We start from the raw sequence: 19,923 nt of genomic DNA on the forward strand, positions 1-19,923 counted from the left end.
TGCTTCCATCATGCTAGATAGCAGGATAGCAGGGAATGGTATATCTCACTTTTTTCTATTCCTCTCTCTTCATCTCTCTCTCTCTATCTCTGTCTCTCTTTCTCTTTCTTTCTTTTTGTCTAACATTCTTTTCAATTCCATCTCTTTCTTGCCGCTTCAAGGTTAATGAATAGTATTGGCTCAGTTTTCAGTGGCAAAGTGATGTACACCCTGCTTTGTAGAATTTTTTTTTTTCATATTACAAGATTTATTCAATCCATAATTGCTAACTGCTACTCTATCAAGATTTTTTTCTCTCTCTCATCTCAGAGATGACATATCCCTCTGATACAAAGGCATATGATTTGTAAAATATTAATGATCACAAACCAGCTCATTATGTGCATTTGGTAGTCCAGGGCAGATTGTTTCATTGTATAGTTCAGATGCAATTGCCTCATGTTTGTCATCTGACATCATTGTTTATGTTACAGTCAAGTTCTTCTTTCATCTCACAAGATTTTATTTGTTTTCTTGGTTTAAGTGCCCTCATTTTCTGCTTAAAAGTGCATTTCTTATTAGCTTCTCCCACCATACAGTTGTATCTTCTATAATTCTTAAAACATGTATGCTCTGTTGCAGAAGGTGATTCTCATGTTGATGATGATAAGTCTTAGAAGCTAATTTGATAATGTGGTACCTTATGAATGAATTTACAACAACATTTTCAATTAGTACTTTGCTCTATGCTTTTACATGAATAACTATTGTGTCCTACATTTTGTGTATGTAATAAAATCAAGGAAGGCTTGCTTACTGATATAAATAATGTGAACTGTTCATCTACTCACACACATGTATGAATAAATATGAACGAATAAATATGAACTTTAACTTGAACTTGAACTTGAACATAGTATGTGTGCATATTTCTGATATCATAGTTTATAAAAAAAGTTTCCTTTTCTGTTTTCCTTAAAACATTTCTTTCTCCTATTTTATTTTTTTGTTTTGATTTTAAGAGTAAAGTTTGCACATTCTTCAAAATTGTACCTAGCAAATTGGTTTTGTCCCTCCATTCTGTTCCGAGGTAATTTCCATCTAAAGTATTCACAATTTAGCACATAGATCGATGATCCATTTTCTTCTTGTGCTCTATAGCGCATATATATCTCTGCATCATATCTTTCATTATTGAACGGTAGCACCCTTTGTAAATGGTATTCGATCCTCAATCATATTCTCTGTTCCCCCATCCCTCTCAATCTCGAACTTTTTTTTTTTTATTTTCTATTTCTGTCACCCCCCTCTTGTGGACCAATTCGGTAATGGCGAATTCAGAGACGTCTAATTGTCCAATCTGACTATATTGGCATCCTCCCTATCGCGGCCATGCACAATCGGAAACACTGTCAACTCTGCAAGCTCAAATTGCGTCCTAATTGATTAATGAGAGCGGAGTCACGCGCTCGGCATGCATGCTCGCCGTTCGTATAGGGCCCGCTTTGCAGTTTTTTTTTGCGAAGACGGGCTCGAAGCGACGAAGGCAAGCAGGTGGATATTGCCAGCACGAGATCACAATCATTACCCTCCCAGTGCCCGTCTCAAGGAAAGTTCTGTTAAGATTAATGTAGATTAATTTGCATCCTTATGCCATCCCCAAACTCCCAAAGGATCCTAATTAAAGCCATTAGTGCCTTGATGTGCAGATGATTCAGATAGATAAATACTCCTTTATTCTCGGTGGCGACGTGAGTTCCGTCCGTTCTTTTCTTCTTATTCTCATTGATGGGTGGGAACCTTCAACAGTAATAGGTCATCCAGAGGTTTTCTTAGAATTCCATGTAGACCATTATCTGATGAGGCTACCTATGGACCATACAAGGAATGATGACATCACACCTGCTTTTATTCTTCTAACAAAGTTATGACATCATAGAGAAGAATCTATATTTTTTCCCCATCTTGGAAAAGTAGTCGAGCAGGGAGGTGCAATCATAGATTCAAAGTGAAAATGAAGACTAACAGGTTGATGTCCAGCTTCAGTGTGTGCAGTTTGCTAGAGTAGAAATGGATTGAAAGTTGAATCCTTTGACTGAAATTTCGTTGACATTTGGGATTTTTAAAGTGAGGCCCCAAAAAAACTTTAAAGGAAACCAAAACCCGAAGAGAAATTCACTGATGAATTCTACTGATGTTGCTGCTTTCACTCAATCCACATTGCTCTTTGGGTTTTGGTTGTACCTTTAATTGTGGTGTGGATTTAATTCCTGTAGTGTCCTCCATGAGAACAATCTTTTGTTTTAGATTTGCATCATGATAGAACAAAGTGAATAAGAAGAACCCTGTGTGGTATTTCAACCTGTCACTATACTGCTTATTGGGTTGCAACAATATCATCAGGGCTAAAGTCAGTTTATGGCATGTGCAAGGACAAGAAAAACATGGAGCAGACACCCAAGTTGTTCACCTAGTTCATTTCTCTGCGTAGTCTAATTTCATGATAGTTGATTACATGTCTTGTTGATATTTTCGCTGCTTTGGCACTCCAAAAATGTAATTAAAAAAATGAATATTCATGTTACCCTCTCCACAAAGATAATGCTTCTTTACACTTATTCATACACCCTGGTTTCTTGTGACAGTCACATACAGCTATATATGAATATTTCAAAAAAAGACTACATGTTCTGTATCTTCAGCAAAGTCTTTAAAGGACAAGTTCACCTTCATTAACATAAGGATTGAGAGAATGCAGCAATATTAGTAGAACACATCAGTGAAAGTTTGAGGAAAATTGGACAATCGATGCAAAAGTTATGAATTTTTAAAACTTTTGTGTTGGAACCGCTGGATGAGGAGACTACTAAGGCTCGTGATGTCATATGAGTACAATAGTATAAAGAAAATGTAAAGAAAATTCAACGTATTTTCACTTTTTTCGCATAATAAAAGAGCACTTGACTTGCCTCTTTCTAAATGCAATGGGAATAATATTACCCATAACATATGTCATTAACGAGTCAAGGGAATGCATACTTTTTTCAAAAGATGAAATTTTGTGAAATTCTCTTTATATTTTCCTTATATTGTTGTACGCATGTGACATCATACACTGCAGTAGTCTTCTCATCCAGCAGTGACTGCACAAAAACTTCAAAAATTCATAACTTTTGAACAGATTGTCCGATTTTCCTCAAACTTTCAATGATGTGTTCTACTAAAATTGCTACATTCTCTCAATCCTTATGTTAATGAAGGTGAACTTGTCCTTTAAGTGAGTGCATAAACGTGCGAGTCATAGCATGTGACTGATCACAGAAACATTCTTTTTAAATGTCAATACTATAGACTTGTGCATTTCTGTTTGTAGATTTATATGTCTAAATCATGCTTTTTAGTCATATGCATCTTCTACGGTGAAAAGGGCATGAAGCTGTCAATCAAAAAAAAAAAAAATATATAAAAAAGGTTGGTCCACAGCGTGCAAACCTAGTCATGCCTCTGCTGTTCCCATGGCAACAATAATGTCTCGACACCAGGAGACAGGCGGGGCAGTTAAGTGCCAGATGCTTCCCCCCTTGATTGATTTTGTCTTCAAAGTGTGTGGTGTGTGTGGAAAGAGACTGCAAGCTAGTAAAGCCTGGATAGGAAGCAGTCACTTTAGTACTCGTGGAAATATGGATTGTTGGAGGGGGGGGGGGGGGAGGGGTGTACTGGTTTATCGAGGGCGTGTCTTCCGCATGTGCTCGTAGACCGTAAGTGATGAATCCGGCCGGGGGAGCTAATCCGACAACCTGTTGCCCGGCCACCTGCAAATGATCCGCGATCCATTTATTCGGGAGCGGGGGAGGCAAAATTCTAGCTGCATCAGCTGACACCCGTGCACGACATGCGAGACAGTGTGGAGGATGCAAATAACCTTTCATTTCCAACTCACTTGGCCGACATATCATTTAAACCAACTGTGAGGCTTTCAAACATTACCAGCCACCTGACTGTGCCTTGCATACTGCGTATGTGTACTGTGTTATGCTGCAACCTCTTTCCATCCCTTCTCCTCCCCCCCCCCCCCAAAAAAAGGACCAATTTCCCATGAATCTGTATCTTGAGAAGTACTGTCAGTGTACACAGTATATCATTAAAAAGGCATTTCCAATTATAGCTCTTTTCTGTCAAAACCCATTTATTTCAAAAACAGGACCGATGATTATGTAATTGTGGATTATTTGAACTCATACAACGTAGTCGATTTATATGTTTGTTTTCTTTTGTTAGTTGTAGAAACATTTTCGCCTTAAGCGCTTTATATAGAATTTCCATATTCTTATTATTCGTGACCTTTTACAAGCATGCAGCATGTGGTAAAAATCCATGTCTACTACTTGGCAATTTTTGTATATGGAAGACAGTTTTTTGTCCTGCATTCTCAGAGTTGTCATGGAGACCTTCTGTGGCCACATCCACCAGACATTACCTTTCAAGTAGGTCTTTTTTATCTCAGTTGTAGGATGAAACAAACTTTGAGCATAAAATTCAAAACAAATTCAACGCAACGTTTTATATAATTTCCCTCCCAAAGGTTGCATATAGTGTAGCTGAAAACAAATTCAGGATTAAGCTATCTGAAGGACAGCAGGCTATTTTGTATGGATTTTTTCCCCTATCAAATTGCATTCATTTAAATGTCATGGAAAGTTGCAAGATGGCAGTTGTGTTGCTCATTTGACACATTGTGTTTTGATTGAAATTGTTCCAAAAAAAAAAAAAAAAGGAATCTACATCTATCAAGAAGCAGATGAGAAATAGAATAAGATGAATAGTGATAGGGAATAAGGATCATTAAACTCCAAAGTGATTCAGGACTATATGATATGCATAAGCCCATATCCTACCAATAAGAACACAAAATGATAATATATGAGAATATGTTATGATATATAATGAGAAGATGTTACTCAGAATTATTGAGGAACCGGTTGTGGCTCAGTGAATAGAGATTGCACAAACTCTCAACTTTGAGGTTCTAGGTTTAGGTAAGCTGGCAGGAAAAGTTGTGCCCTAAGGCAAGACATTTTATTTTTCATGCCTACAATACATTAGTCCCACCGAGGGGACTCGAAGCTGATGGGTAGCTCATGAATATTTAATTGATTCCTAACAAGTGCCTGCAATAAATCCAAAGACACACATATTCATAGGTCAATAAAACATAGCAGGAAGCTTATTCAAAAATAGTATAGCAGCTGTAATGCAAAAAATAAATATATACAATGTAAATGAATAAAAAGGCAGAGTTTTGTATTACATTGTAGGTATGTAATCAAAGGTTTGTACCATTTCCTTGAAAGCACTTCAGGGGACTGTTTCTCCCAGGCACGGGGTTGACTTTATGTAGAAAGTATTGCTGATCGCAAGCTGTTTAAAGCGCCTTCACTGCTATAAATACATGTGATATTTGAAACATCCCCAGCGTCCAGCCAACTACCCCACCGGCGCAATGATTTCCCGCTCGCGCGAGGAGCATCGCTTTCAAATTCATGCGAGCGGTGCTAAGTGCATCGGGGGAGAGTGGCGGTAGCTATACTCAAATCTGTTGTGACAGTGAACATGTCTGGTATGCTGTGAATATTATTTTCTCGGGTCTTGTGTGTCTTTGTAGTTCAGAAGTAGAAGAGCATAATTTCCATATTTTTACCTTTACGATGTTTACATCCTTCTGGCACCCAAATGACTTTGCTTCTCTCTCTCTCTCTCTCTCTCTCTCTCTCTCTCTGTCACATTGAAAATGAACACAAACAGTCAAAGGGGAATGAAAGCAAAATGTACACTTGTTTGCGTGGATTGAGTACAATTAGCAATATGAATAGTAAAACATATCTGAAGTTTGAGGAAAATTTGACAGTTCATTCAAAAGTTTGGAATTTTCAAAGTTTTGGTTCCACCATCACTGCATGAGAAGACTATATTCATGAGGTCACAGATGGAAAATGATGTACAGAAAAGTAATGGTGTGGAGCTAGTATGCTGATGTGGTGGTGGAGTATTGTTGTGGTAGTCTGATAGCGTAGTAATGTGGTCTTGAACTTTTGTGGTGATGGTGTGGTAGTGTGGTAATGTGGTAACATGAAACCTGTAATGATATATACATATATATATATACATATGTATGTATGTATATATATATATATATATAGTTGAGACAATGTAGATAACAGAAGATGTCGCATGAAACCGGCAGAGTTGTGAAGCTTTCGACCGTGGTCTTCCTCAGCTTTAATGTCTGCTAAGCAGACGTTTGTGTTACCTGGATGTCTCGTGGCTGAGGAAGACCACGGTCGAAAGCTTCACAACTCTGCCGGTTTCATGCGACATCTTCTGTTATCTACATTGTCTCAACTATAATTTCACTTAAGATGACAGAGGCGTGCGGTAGGAATATCAGCATCATCACACTATATATATATATATATATATATGGTGTACTAATGTGTTAGTGCTGCACTGTGGTGCTGCAGTAGTGTAGTGATGATCTGGTAGTGTTTTGGCTTGGTAGAGTATTGGTGTAATGTTCATTGCTGTATAGTTTCCAGACACTGAGCCAATCAGGAAATAATTAAAGCACTCCAGTGTGCATGCCTTCCCATGAACTAGAAACGGTAGGGGTTAACTCATTTAGGATGAACTGATTTTGCTGTAGCACATTTTCCCCATAGACACCTGCCAGAGTATACTGGGGACTAGACTTCAACGTTTAAAAATGGGTAAAATGTTTCCAAGGAGTTATCCCTTCCTATGTCAGGGACTTTTAACAGTGTGTATGATGCCATGGGGTGTTTTGTGCCAATCAACACTTATGGTATAGCAGTCAGAGGGTTAATGTGTGGGATGTACCTACTTAGTGAGAAGAATTGCATCTTAGATGAGAGTGGAGGAGGATAGGAATGAGACACGGAGTGAGGAACGTAATGATTGCAAAGTGCTTTTAGCAGTGCTTACATTCACACTGAGGTCAGTGAGGGAAACGTGCTTAATGCATGTTTCATGTCGCAAATAAGCTTAGTATGCATATCTCAGTGACGTCATTGGTCCGAAAGTGCGGTAATATTATACATGCATATCATTGCAGTTCGTATTGATATTGATTCCCTGTATGTTACAAACTTACCTCGACAATGTCAAATGCAGAACATCTTTCTTGAATCGGTAAGCAACATGCAATCTCTGTTGAGCCACTTGAGTGTTGGTACCACGCATTTGACGTACAATACATGATGCATTTTTCATGCAGTGCTTGGGTTTGTGGATCTGCATTGTGAAGCGGTCAACTGATAACAATATATGCTAAACATGATCTCATGTAGATATGAATGTGGCAACCAGTCATTGTTAAAGGAAACCAAAGCCCAAATATAAGTGTGAATTGAGGAAAATTGGACAACCGATTCAAAATTATGAAATTCATTAAGTTCAGGTGCTATCATTGCTGGATAACATTAACAAGACTACTGCAGTTCATGAATGTCATTTTGGACAACAATATAAAGAAAATAGAAGGAAAATTCCACACAAGTTTATTTTTCATGAAAAGTACAGATTCCACAAACTTGTCCCAGACATATGTTAAGGGTAATATTACTCCCCCTACTTTTTGAAAGAGGGTTTATAGTCAAGTGTTCTTTTCTTATATTAGAAAAGTGAAAATAAGTTGGAATTTCTGTTATAATTTCCTTTATATTATTGTCTACAATGATATCATAAACAGTATCAGTCTTCTTATGCAGGCATTTAATTGCACCAAGACTGCACCAAAACTTAAAAAATTCATAACTTTTGAATCAATTGTCCGCTTTTCCTCAAACTTTCAATGACGTGTTTTGCTGATACTATTTTTTCTTCACTCAATGCACATTTATATTTGGACTTTGGTTCTCTTTACTGGTGGAATTACAGCAAAGTGCAATGTGACATTTAAAGTAATACAATGAAATCCTGAATTAATGTAATAGGGGTGGGGGGGGGGGTAAGGTTATTCAGAGGGTGTTTATATGTGGCAGCATTTTTGTAATTAAAAGTGCAGTCACTTTCTATTTATCACTGATGATTTGTGGAATCCTGTTTGTTCACCCAAAAATTAGTTGCCTTTACAAAGCTTGTTGATTAAAGTGTATTTTTTTTCTAAATCTCTTACTCATACTTGTATTATTACTGTTCCTGTCCAGAGTTACATAGCTTGTTCTTGGTGACCTGTCATTGAAAATGTGTGCAAGCTTCTCCAATTACACCTAATTGCAAAACCTGTTCACACCCATGCTGCCCCCATATGTACGTAACATAACATCTATTTATAGGCTCATACAATATCAGTAAAATGTCATGAAGTTATTAGCAATTCAAAGGTTTTCTATGGGGATGTAAGTTATATATTTCACATAAAAATATTGTGCATTTAGTATATTTCATTCAAATTTTGAGGATTATGCAATTCTCTTTGACCTACAAATACCTTGAACATTCTGTTATGAGTATAAAGAAACAAGATCTATGGAGATGGCAAGTATCTTTTTTATAACCCCGCCAAACCCCGCCAAACGAAGTTAGAAGGGGGTATGTGGGAATCAGCGGACGGTCTGGCGGTCGAGCGGTCGGGCGGTCGGTCCGTTGCAAATCTTGCGTCGCGAACTACTTCCTCAGTTTTCAACCGATTCCCATAAAACTTGGCACAGATGTGTGCCTTGGGTTGTAGATGTGCAAGACGTATTTTTTGACAGTACCCAAAAGTACGTTGCCATGGTAACGGCATATTATGGGCAAAAATGGGTACAAATCTTGCGTCGCGAACTCCTCCCACAGTTTTTGATCAATTTTTATGAAATTAGGTACAGATGTTCATCTGAATATGTTAATGTGCGAGACACATATTTCCGCAGTGGCAAAAAGTGCGTTGCCATGGTAACGGCATGTTATTGGTAAAATACAGGGCAAAATGCTTCATGGCAAAACTGCTTCATCAGTGTTCTTCCAATTCTCATGGAATTCATATTGAATGTTTGTCTTAGGATATAGGTCAGCATGACACATTTCTTGACAGTGACAAAAAGTATGTTGCCATGGTAACAGCTCACATATTATGAGCCAAAATGATGGAAAATTTTGTGTTGCAAACTACTTCCTCAGTTTTTGCCCAATTTCCATGAAACTTGGTACAGATGTGTGCCTTTGGTTGTAGATGTGCAAGACGCATTTTTCGACAGTACCCGAAAGTACGTTGCCATGGTAACGGCATATTAATGGCAGAAGATCAAGGAAAGATCTTGCGGATTTAACTACTTCCTCAGGTTTTTGACCAAAGCTTATGAAATGTTGTTTTTACCAAAGCTTATGAAATGTTGTTTGGCGGGGGTATAACCAGTCGCTGTAGCGACATTTCTAGTTATTTTTAGTTCCTTTTCTGTTGACTCAGGCAAAGAGTACGGGTAAAATTGTGATACCAGATTTCCAATAAGAGCAAGAAGGTGTTAACTCCACAGACAGACTTTGTACATTATTAATGCTGTCTTGGTTCTCACATGTATTATGGTATCTTTGGCGTGTATGTTATAAACATGGAAAAAGCTTTCTGCAAGTTGCCGTCGTTTATTCATGACCAGCCTCGAGAAGCATTTTTCTGCGTAAGTGTTGCACATCCAGGGAGACTCTTGAAATGAATACCATACCCCACAGACCAGGGAGATCATGGCAGTAGTGAGGGTGTTATGGGGGAGGGGTAGTTGAGGAGAACACTTGTAGGAGTCAATGAACCTCCTCCAAGTTGGCCAGAGCCTACTCATTTCCATGATTCCATATCTTGACACCAAGAGGGGAAAGGGGGGGGGGGGGGATGGAGAGGGAAAGGGGGGTGTGAGATTTACCCCCATGCACACACACTCATGGCTCTCCTACTTTCAATTCATTTGCAAAATTCATCAGCTTCTATTCCACTCTCCTGAAGGTTTAGCGCACTGTCATTAGTTACCAATCGTCTGCACGCCCAGTGATGGATGGCGAGTGGAGAGTGTGGTGAGATTTCAGTAGCCTTGCTCCAAAGCTAGGATTTTTCCCTCATCAACCCTACACAGAAGATTATCGTGTGTTTATGGTGAAGACTGGTTTGAATGTAGCAACAGAGACCTGATAAAGTGAATTGTCAAAGTTTGTCAGGGTACACTAGCAGAGCTTCTTAAAAATTAAATCATGATTGAAGATTTGATACCTTACCTTTATCAATTCCAAATATTCAAGTCTTACATTTTCAATTTGAAATACATTAGAAACTTTTCAACTTTTTGATGAAGTATCTATTTTACTAGTTATTAGTATTGAATACTCTAAAAGTTGTTATTTATGTGAGGGTTTAATTTTCACAAATTTCACAAAGCACTGCAAGGCAGCAAAATTCTTGTAGCCTTGCTCCAAGCTGAGATAGAGTTTATTTTTTAATCTACCATACACAGAAGATTCTCATGTGTCCATGGTAAATACAGTGATTTGGATATAGTAACAGAGATAAAGATGAAGAGCATTATAGTGCATTAGGGTACGATAGCAGGGCGTCTGAAAGGCATGACACTAATTATGAGTTCATTGATCAAGATGAGCCGTTCATAGTTGGAGGAGGGCAGCATTCTCAGAAGTGTAAGTAAATGTCAAGGGGTGGAAGAGACCATCGACCATTTGAGAGTTCTGCATTCAGACTCTCTTGTCCACACAACTTCAAAGAGGGCACAATCAGTGTGGACAAACAAAATCCATGCAGGATGAATATATTTCTGCCCGTCTGATGTAGATATGAGATGTGAGAGATTTATAAGTCCCTCCTTGACATATGTATAGGTATCCCATTACCCTACTGTACAGATGAAGCTGCATACAGCAAAGGCAGTTAAACTGAAAATAATGTATGTTGTGCAGAAATGTACACATTTGACATTTGCATCCAACTGAAAATACTATATCTTAACTTAAATACTCCATTCTAAGTATTCAAGTCTCAAAATGTTTAAAATTCTTTTCTGAAATTCTTCAACTTTTTAAATGAAGTATGTAGTTCTTAGTACTAATGAAGGATCATCTTTATGGTATAAATGCTTAACATTTTGCAAAGCCAGCTGCATCTAGAATTCAAAGTTTTTGTTTTTGTTTTCAAAAGTATGTTTGTCTTGAGGCAAGCACTCTTGCAGTTCTTTTCCAATAATAAATCATTCATCAATGTAAGACTTTGAGTCTAGAGAATATAGTGGGTATTTCAAGTTAAGGACATCCATTTTGTTGGCTTTATCGCAGTTTTGTGGTGACCACTCACATGTGGGGCTCTCGTCATAATGACAGGTGATCATTTTTCACACGATCTCTCTGCTCACTGACTGTCCCCTTTGCAGGTGCCTGGACAAGTCATGCCACACCTGCCCCCCATTTGTATCTTAAGGATGAATGGCATCTCAGTACAGTATAGTCCACCAAAGACGCGTATGTGTGTGTGTGTGTGTTTTATGTATTATGCGTGAAGGGAGTTTGGAAGTACATGCCTTAATTACCGACATGGATGTATAGATGTAAATGTATATTTTGTGTGTGTGTGTGTGTGTGTGCGTGTTGTGTGTTTGTGTGTGAGTGTTTGTATGTATAAATATGAATGCAATGGAGGTTACAGTAGTGAGGTTGCTGCTAGTATGACTGCATTTTCAATATATTAATTTCTGTATGCCTGTGTAAGAAAAGTATTCAAGGAATGCACATCAGCTCATTAAGAACAAACAGAGAAGTCCAGTCCCTGTATTAATTGCTGCGTAGCTCAAATAGGCCATCTATAGATACTCTCAAGATGGATCCACATAAATTGTTCAGTCGGTTCCCGTGGGGATGTCATAATGCAAGCTGCTCTACCTCATTCCCAGGTCTTCTTATTCTCTATTATGTCCACACTTTCCTCTCTCATCTCATGCACATACTCTCATCATCATTCCAGCGCATATTTCGTACCCCCTTTTTACGTTAACATTCCAAGTCTACCACCTCTCATTCCCTAGGGGCGCAATGTTGCCCCCCCTCCCCCCTTCTCTCTTTCCCCGCCTACCATCATGTAACAAAAGTTCTCTGTCAGATCTGCTTGTAATATTTCCCTCTCCCCTTCCCAAGTTGGCAATCTAGTAGTTTTCATCTTCATCTTCTCCTTTCCTCTCAGCGACATCTTGTTAACAGTCAATTCTCATCCCCAGCAGCTCACATTTTTACTTTTTTTTTAAAATTCTTTTTCCCAGCAGGTAGATTTTTTTGCTAATTCCCAAGTCGCATTACCCATCTATTGTCCCACTGTATCCTCCCCTCTGCTACGCCCATCCAGGCCAACCGTACAATGCCATTGCTACTTGCTCACAACATGTTTACACCACTGTCATCAATCAACATCATTCCCTGCCTCCTACTTCTCCCCCCTCCTCACCCCTCCCTCATCTTCCCTCCAAGTCCGACCTTTTCTTTCCACCATGTCTGAGCCTGGCGGAATCACCACTGATCCCCCATGAGCCCAATCAGGCCCCCCTATGAAAGCCCATTCTGGCACCTTTCAGATCTCCACAGTGCTACTTCAATAGCCCTCTTATTTGCTCATTGCCATTTGGTGCGCTAAATTTATCCCCTGATGGTGAAAATTGCTGCAATTGACAGTTTGCATATAGTCTCAGGTTTATGCCGGTTGAAATATTGCAGAGATACAAACATATATATCTATATCTTTCTCTCGCTTTCTCTCTCCCGTACATACTCTCTCTGTATATATTTCGAAGTACACAGAGTTCAGCACAGGTGCATAAGAGCCGTATGATTATTTTCATGTATTGATGTTATACATTATTCATTTACACAAATAAAAAAAAGTATGCAATATTTTACCATTTACAAAAATGCCCAGGAATATGCAGAATATGTGCTGATATTATTTGAACACTTGTCTCTGCATAAGATATAAAACATGAAATGAAACCGCTCTCATTCACTCTGCAACCATTAATCTGTGACTGTATGTGGCACACCCACAAGAAGTTGACAAGAACTTGCAAGAGTTCGTTTTTTTTTTGTCCGGAAGTCCAGTGTTACATTGATAAGGACAAGTTTGGGTTTGTTTTGCTTTCTGAGTTCTAAATTTGATATTTGGAGAGCTAAAGCGAAGTGGGAGGGTGTTTCTATCGGTTTTTGTACACCTGATCATTTTTTAAAAACTCTTCTCATGTTGGTTTTCCCCAAGCTCTGTATGTGAACTTGTAACATGAAAACTCTACAGAGGCTGCCTTAACAGTAGCCTGGCTGTATGACAAAATCGAGTAAAGAATATTGTTAATGAGTGTGTCATGTTCGAGATTAATTTGACCATCCCTTTGCAGTGGTTGCCATGGCATTTTAAATCTCTTCTTGTGACACCCACACAAAAGGTAGAGTCAGTGCATTCAATAAATCCTGATTTTGAATGCCCCTTATTTTAGAAAGGAACTTTTCAAACATTATGGATTTGTGATCATTTAGTTTAGTGGGTTTGTGACGTCAAGTTACGATGAGTATGTATCAGTTTAAAGGGTTGGTACAGTATTGGTAGAGATGAGAATTGGGCTTTTAACTTCTTGCGAGATACCAAGAAAACACTTATGATATAGTACAGAACATACCATTTTAAGAGGAATTCAAAGTTTATTTGATGAAAATCGAGTTTGGAATGACTGAAACATCCAAAAACAATGTGAAACAATGCGATCGTAATAAAGTGTGGGTACGTCCCACACTTTATTAGAATCACTCTTTTTTGGATATCTCAGCCATTTCAAAACCAATTTTCATCAACTAAACATTGAATTCCTCATAGAATTACATGCTCTTTCATATTTCATAAGAGGCTTCTCATTATATCACCAAAAAATGTTAGAAACCTGAAATTGGGTCTCAACCAAATCCATACGATCCCTTTAAGTCTGAGAGTATCTTCTTTCAAAATTTGACATGAAGTAAAAAATGAGAAAGTTTGTCTGACAGCTTTTTATGAAAAGGGGCTATTAAGATGTATTGGAGGAAACTTTGTGCTTTTAGAGAATAAGGCAGGTGTGAGTTGCCAAGTCAAACTTATCCAGTTTACAAAGGAGGGAGACCAATGGGGGGTGGGGGGGGGGGGAGGGGGAGTGGATGTGGATGACAAGTTTAAACTACCTGATAGACCTCTCTCTGTGGAGCATGATACCATAGAGACAGACCTCATCAGTTTGCAATTAGCTAAAATTTGCACACCTGGGGTTCTCTCCCGCTTCACTTCCATCGGTGCATTCCTGGCTGCATCTTGCGAAAAATTGCATTAACACGTCATGCGAGCCCGGCCTGGCGGAAGCTAATTGCAGCCTTTGCCGAGCGATCTCCGGCAGCGGTAGAATCACAGGTGTTTGGAGGCTCACTTTTCGAGGTCAGCGTCACCAAGTGGCATCCGCGCCTTACTGTGCTCCCTCAGCACCGAGTGATGCCCATTTATCATTTATACCCCCCCCCCTCCACCGTACCCTCTGTGGTACCCCACCGTGATCTTACAGACACTATCTTCTGAGATGAGGTTAATGTTCGTAGGGCAAGACCCCACACCTCTTGCCCGAGATTAGAGTTTGAGCTTGGCGTTGCCAAACTTTTTATGCCTCCGCCACGAAGTGGTGCCGGAGGCATTATGTTTTCGGGTTGTCCGTCCGTCCGTACGTACGTCCGTACGTCCGTACGTCCGTCCGCTTTCGTTTACGCGATAACTTGAGTAATATTCACTGGAATTTTACCAAACTTGGTCCAAGTATGAAGTATGATGGGGCAACGATTTGATAAGATTTTGGGTGAAATCGGCTGAAGGTCAAAGGTCAAAGGTCAAGGTCAAATCATGAAATTGTATCCGTTTACGCGATAACTCAAGACTGTATGGAGCAAATTTCACCAAACTTTGTTGGAGGATGATGTATGATGGGACAATTACTTGATTAGTTTTTCAGTGAAATCGGACAGAGGTCAAAGGTCAAAGATCAAGGTCAAATCCTAAAATTTGTCTGTTTATGTGATAACTCAAAACTGGATGAAGCAGCTTTCACCAAACTTGGTCCAAGGATGATGTATGATGGGACAATTAGTTGAGTAGATTCTAGTGACATTGACAAGAGGTCAAAGGTCAAAAGGTCAAGGTCAAATGCTAAAAATGTTGCTATTTCCCCCATATCTATGCAATGCCCGCAGTTATTTTCTTGAAACTTAGTGTAGACATGTACTACTGCGTAAGGATTCTCCAGAGAGAATTTCATGTCATAAGGTCAAAGGTCAAAAGGTCAAAGGTTAGGTGAAAATGTTGCAATATCACTTTTCTCGCAAATGGTTCAATGTATCTTCATGGAGCATGGTACATATGCATGTACTGACTGGCAGGGATTATCTAGGGAATTTAGGGGTCATGGGTCAATAGTCAGGGGTTCAAAGGTCAAGGTCAACTCCTCAAAATGTTACTACTGTATTTTCCTCATACATGCATACTAGTATATGCAATGATTGCATTATTAGTTTTAAAAGTGTTTAATATATGTACATGTATTACTTGATGGAGATTCTCTTGGAAATTTCCAGCCAGAAGGTCAAAGGTCAAAGGTTAAGGGTCAAAGGTCAGGTTTAAATGAAAAAAAGAATATTTTGTACTGTAATTACACTCTTTCTTCATACCTTGAAAATTATACTCAATGCATAAACTTATAATAAGGTCGGTCAGAAGTCAAGTAAAAATTTTCAATTCCCCAAATATGTGTACCTGCACTCTTTAATAGACAATTATAGCAAACCCAGTTCGTGGAAAGTGAACATTCAAGATATTTCTGACAAAACCTGTTATTTCGATATTTTGCCAGTTATGTGAAACTGTCATCACACATTGTCAAGACATTGTACTATACACCTATTGGGAGAATCATGCATTATGGCGGAGGCATCAGTCGCCGTAGCGACATTTCTAGTTTTCAAGTTTCATTTCTCCTCCATCATATGGATGAAAAGACATTGCCATCTCTTCATTCATCTACATTGTATGAGTTGTCAAGTGTTCACAGCATCTTATTTTAAATATATTTCATTTACTTTTGCAAATTTTTGTGAGTTGGGTGCTCTTTGTGAATTAAATGACATTTCAAAACAATAACTCTGATCCTGACATCAATGTGATTTGCATGCACTCATACTCCGTGCAGGCACGCACACATGCAGGCATTCCGTGCACATTACTTGAACAAGGTGCGTGATGATTATTGTCCACTTAATGTAACCACTTGCAAAATTGTGTGGAAATCCCTATTTCGCAAAAAAAAAAAAATTAGACACACTGAATATCTGGCATTGTATATATTGATTAATGCATTAATCAGCAGCTACATGTATGACTTTTGTTATAACCTCATGTTGAATGTACATAAGCATGAAATTGCTGTTGATTTGCCAAAAAGACAAACAAAAAACAAAAACAAAAACAGAGAGAGAGAGAGAGAGTAAAATCAGAATGTTGTTGAAGGCTGGACTCTAACATTCCATAGCTCATGGTGTTACTCCTATACTTAGTGTGGACCTTCAACTGTCTACCAGTTGGAATAACAGCCAGGAAAATCACTTAGCTACCACGCTCCACCAACTCAAAATAACTTCTTTATTGGAAAACACAGAAACGTTGTGAAATTCAACCAGACATCATCATTTCCAGATCAAAACATTGTCCAGTTTTTTTTTTTTCAGAGTTGCAAGCTTTCGCATTACTTCAGATTTGTTCTTCTTTGTTTTGAACATAATAAAGAATGGCAAGAAAGCTAGTGCGAAGGAACTATTAAAAAAAAAGTTTCAACTCAATACTTTGAAAGAACCCACACCCTTAGGGATAATTACCATGTGTTGGAGGTAACTGGTAAATTTTAATGCTTGGATGCAGCCTGCAAAACTTCTAGGGGGTAAGGCATTTAAAAATATTATTGATCAATTCAAAACAATGCAGCAACATGCTTCTAATATTTCAAAACTTTCTGAGACAGTAAAAATATGGACTAGAGGTAGATTAGAAATTAAACATTATATGTTTGAACAAATGTAAGTTTGTTCATTTTTTTTTCAGCCTCTTGCACCTTGGGCTACAATATTGTCTGAAGCAATGTCCATGACCATTTAAGTTTAGTATTAAGATGATTGATCACACACAAACAAGAGACTCTGCGATTCCATTCATTAGCACCATCTTTGCTTTTCGTAACAAGAGATGAGAATATGTTGACAGATTCGAGTGCCTTTGACGTTGTTTTGAGCATGCCTTTTTCAAATTGTCAAGACATCTTCTGGAGAGTGATTAGACAGGCCGATTTTGCCAAGGGATGCGAGGCTTATTTGTTTTTGTTTTCTTGAAAGGTCAATTCACGTCAGAAGAGAAACAGAACAAACAACAGACCCTCTCACTTTGCCACAGTGTGCACATATTCATCATTTTATTTTCTTTTGTTGTCTCAGCAAGACAAGAGCAGACAGTGAAATGCCTGGCAGAAGTTTGACTTTACTGGTGATAATGGAGGTGATGATATGATTTTTTTTCTTCTTTTTAGTGGGTCCCTCCATTTTTTGAAGTTTGTGTGTCATTTCATTTTCATCACTTCAGTTTTCATGATAATGTATAATTACTACAAGTTTCCACAATCATTTTATACTCTTCTCAGTTTACTTTGTTTTGCTTATGAAACTTTATTCTCTGTTCCCCCAAAATAGTGAAATGTCTATGTTCTTTTCGAGAAATGAAATAAAATTCGAGTTAAATTGAATATGACAAATGGCCATGTTGACATAGCCTCTCTATCACCAATGGCAGCATCAATTGAAAATTATGCAAATTATATCTCCTAACTGTGAGTTACATTCACGTAATGCTTATCATGGGTGATAGGATTCATAATCTCTTGGCTAATTGAGATACACTTAAGAATAAACTGGAAGTGCAGCACATCACATGCAGTGAGCGTCATTTCATGCTCACTGAACATTTATCAACTTGACTGTGGCTCTTTATGGTTCTGTGGCTATATACAGGGTACGGTTGAAAAGCTATCACTGGATACAAAATTGGTGGCTACTGGACACATTCAAAAGACAAGTGGATGCTGTGCACAGGGTCTTTAATGTGGCTTTTCTGTCAGGGGTTTCTGTAGAGACCACATACAGCAGGTGTCCATTTAGACAGGTTTGACTGTACACACACACGCACACACACACACACACACACACACACAATAAACATGAATTCAGGCCACGGCAGGCACACTCTTGTCTACCTTTTGGGAACGTGGTATAACAGGTTCCCGTATATCAGCTCACCACAAAAACCTGGTATGCCAGGTACCCGTAAGGAGCAGGTTAACTGCGAGAACTCTTACTATTTAACCCGTTGAGGATGAGTCCCGAGTATACTCGGCAGTGGTCTATGGGAAATGCGTGTTGTAGCAAAATCAGTCCATCCTCAATGGGTTAAACTTTGACATCTGTTTTTCAAGTCAGTCTCTTTCTCTCTGTCTCTCCTCCTCCTCCTCGTCCTCTTCATCTTCTTCTAGTTTTCCATCAACTGTACCTGTTAAACTCCTTCAACGTCATCCTAATTGCAGGAATTCCTCACAGAGTTGCAGAGGGCGAGGAGAAAATGGCGAAATTAATTTTCTTAACCTAGACCCCACGCACTTGCTTAAGCAGCAATGATTTGGTCATCAGCGAAAGTCGTATGCAGGGGTTTGACGTTCGTCAGTCTCAAGGTGTTACTGATGGCTTGGCACTGCTAATTGTGCATTTTAATCTGCTTTTCTTTTCTTTTTTTTTAGAGATGGAAGAGCTGAAAGTGTGCAGGAAGATACAACAGAGTGTATTGTGTGTGGAGAAGTGAATGTTAATCACAGTATTCCAGTTGATGACGAGCATAAAACGTGATTGCTTAAAATGACCTGAAAGGTGTGTTTATGCAGCAATCTTAGAGACGTTGTCCCCCGCCCCCCCAAGAGAAAAGTGTTAAATGAAAATGATTTCCTGAATTACCTACATAGTTCTTATCACAGTGAAAAACAGTGCTCCAAGCTTAGATGACTTCGAGTTGATTCTCGTCAAAAGGTGAAAATAGGAAAATGAAATAAAAATTTCATCCTAAACACACCCGTTTCTAGTGTGTATGCTACTTCTATATGATCATCGAACTTTTAATATGAAACTAGGTGTGTGATTAAGCAATAATTGCACTAGGATTATTACTAGGGCCTATCCCTCAGCTAATGGGGGCTGTAAATGTAGAAATATTTGCTGCGTGATGCATGGGTATATGTGAAGGCCAAAACTAACACTTGGGATTGCCAGTCTTTAAAATCTCATAAACAGCTAATCTTTCAACGAAGGAGCTCATCGGAATATAATATACAATCACAGCAAGTCTGGTTAAATGTCCTGTCTAACAGTGAATCATAGAAACAATTATTGAATTTTATTGTCTTCAAATGTAGTGTTTCCTTCCAAAAGTATTTTGCCTTTTTCATATAAAAAAAAACAGACCAGTCAGTTGTGAGAGGTCTCCTCGAAATTATGGACTATATTCTATTAATTTATTTATTTTTTTTGCTATGTATCTACTCAAAATTGTTAGTTTACTATCATGCTGACAATAAAAAGCAAACTTGGTGATAAGGGAAAAGAATTAGTCATTACCTGCATATATATGTATGTATGTATATATATATATATATATATATATATATATATATATATATATATGCATATACTATTTTTGCAAGTTCTGGGATATGTCTGCTTGCTAACATCAGAAGAGCACATTGTCACACTTTCTTGATCGCCTGTCCAATGCAGTTTCCGTTGAGA

The 19,923-nt window shown here is 38.4% G+C and overlaps 1 protein-coding gene across 1 annotated transcript in view; it reads left to right on the forward strand.

The window, feature by feature from the left end:
- LOC140244063 (voltage-gated inwardly rectifying potassium channel KCNH6-like) overlaps nt 1-19,923 on the forward strand; it is a 241,369-nt gene that overhangs the window by 96,631 nt on the left and 124,815 nt on the right. The window lies entirely within an intron of this gene.

This window comes from Diadema setosum, chromosome 20 (assembly GCF_964275005.1).
Source record: "Diadema setosum chromosome 20, eeDiaSeto1, whole genome shotgun sequence".
Classification (NCBI taxonomy): Eukaryota; Metazoa; Echinodermata; class Echinoidea; order Diadematoida; family Diadematidae; genus Diadema; species Diadema setosum.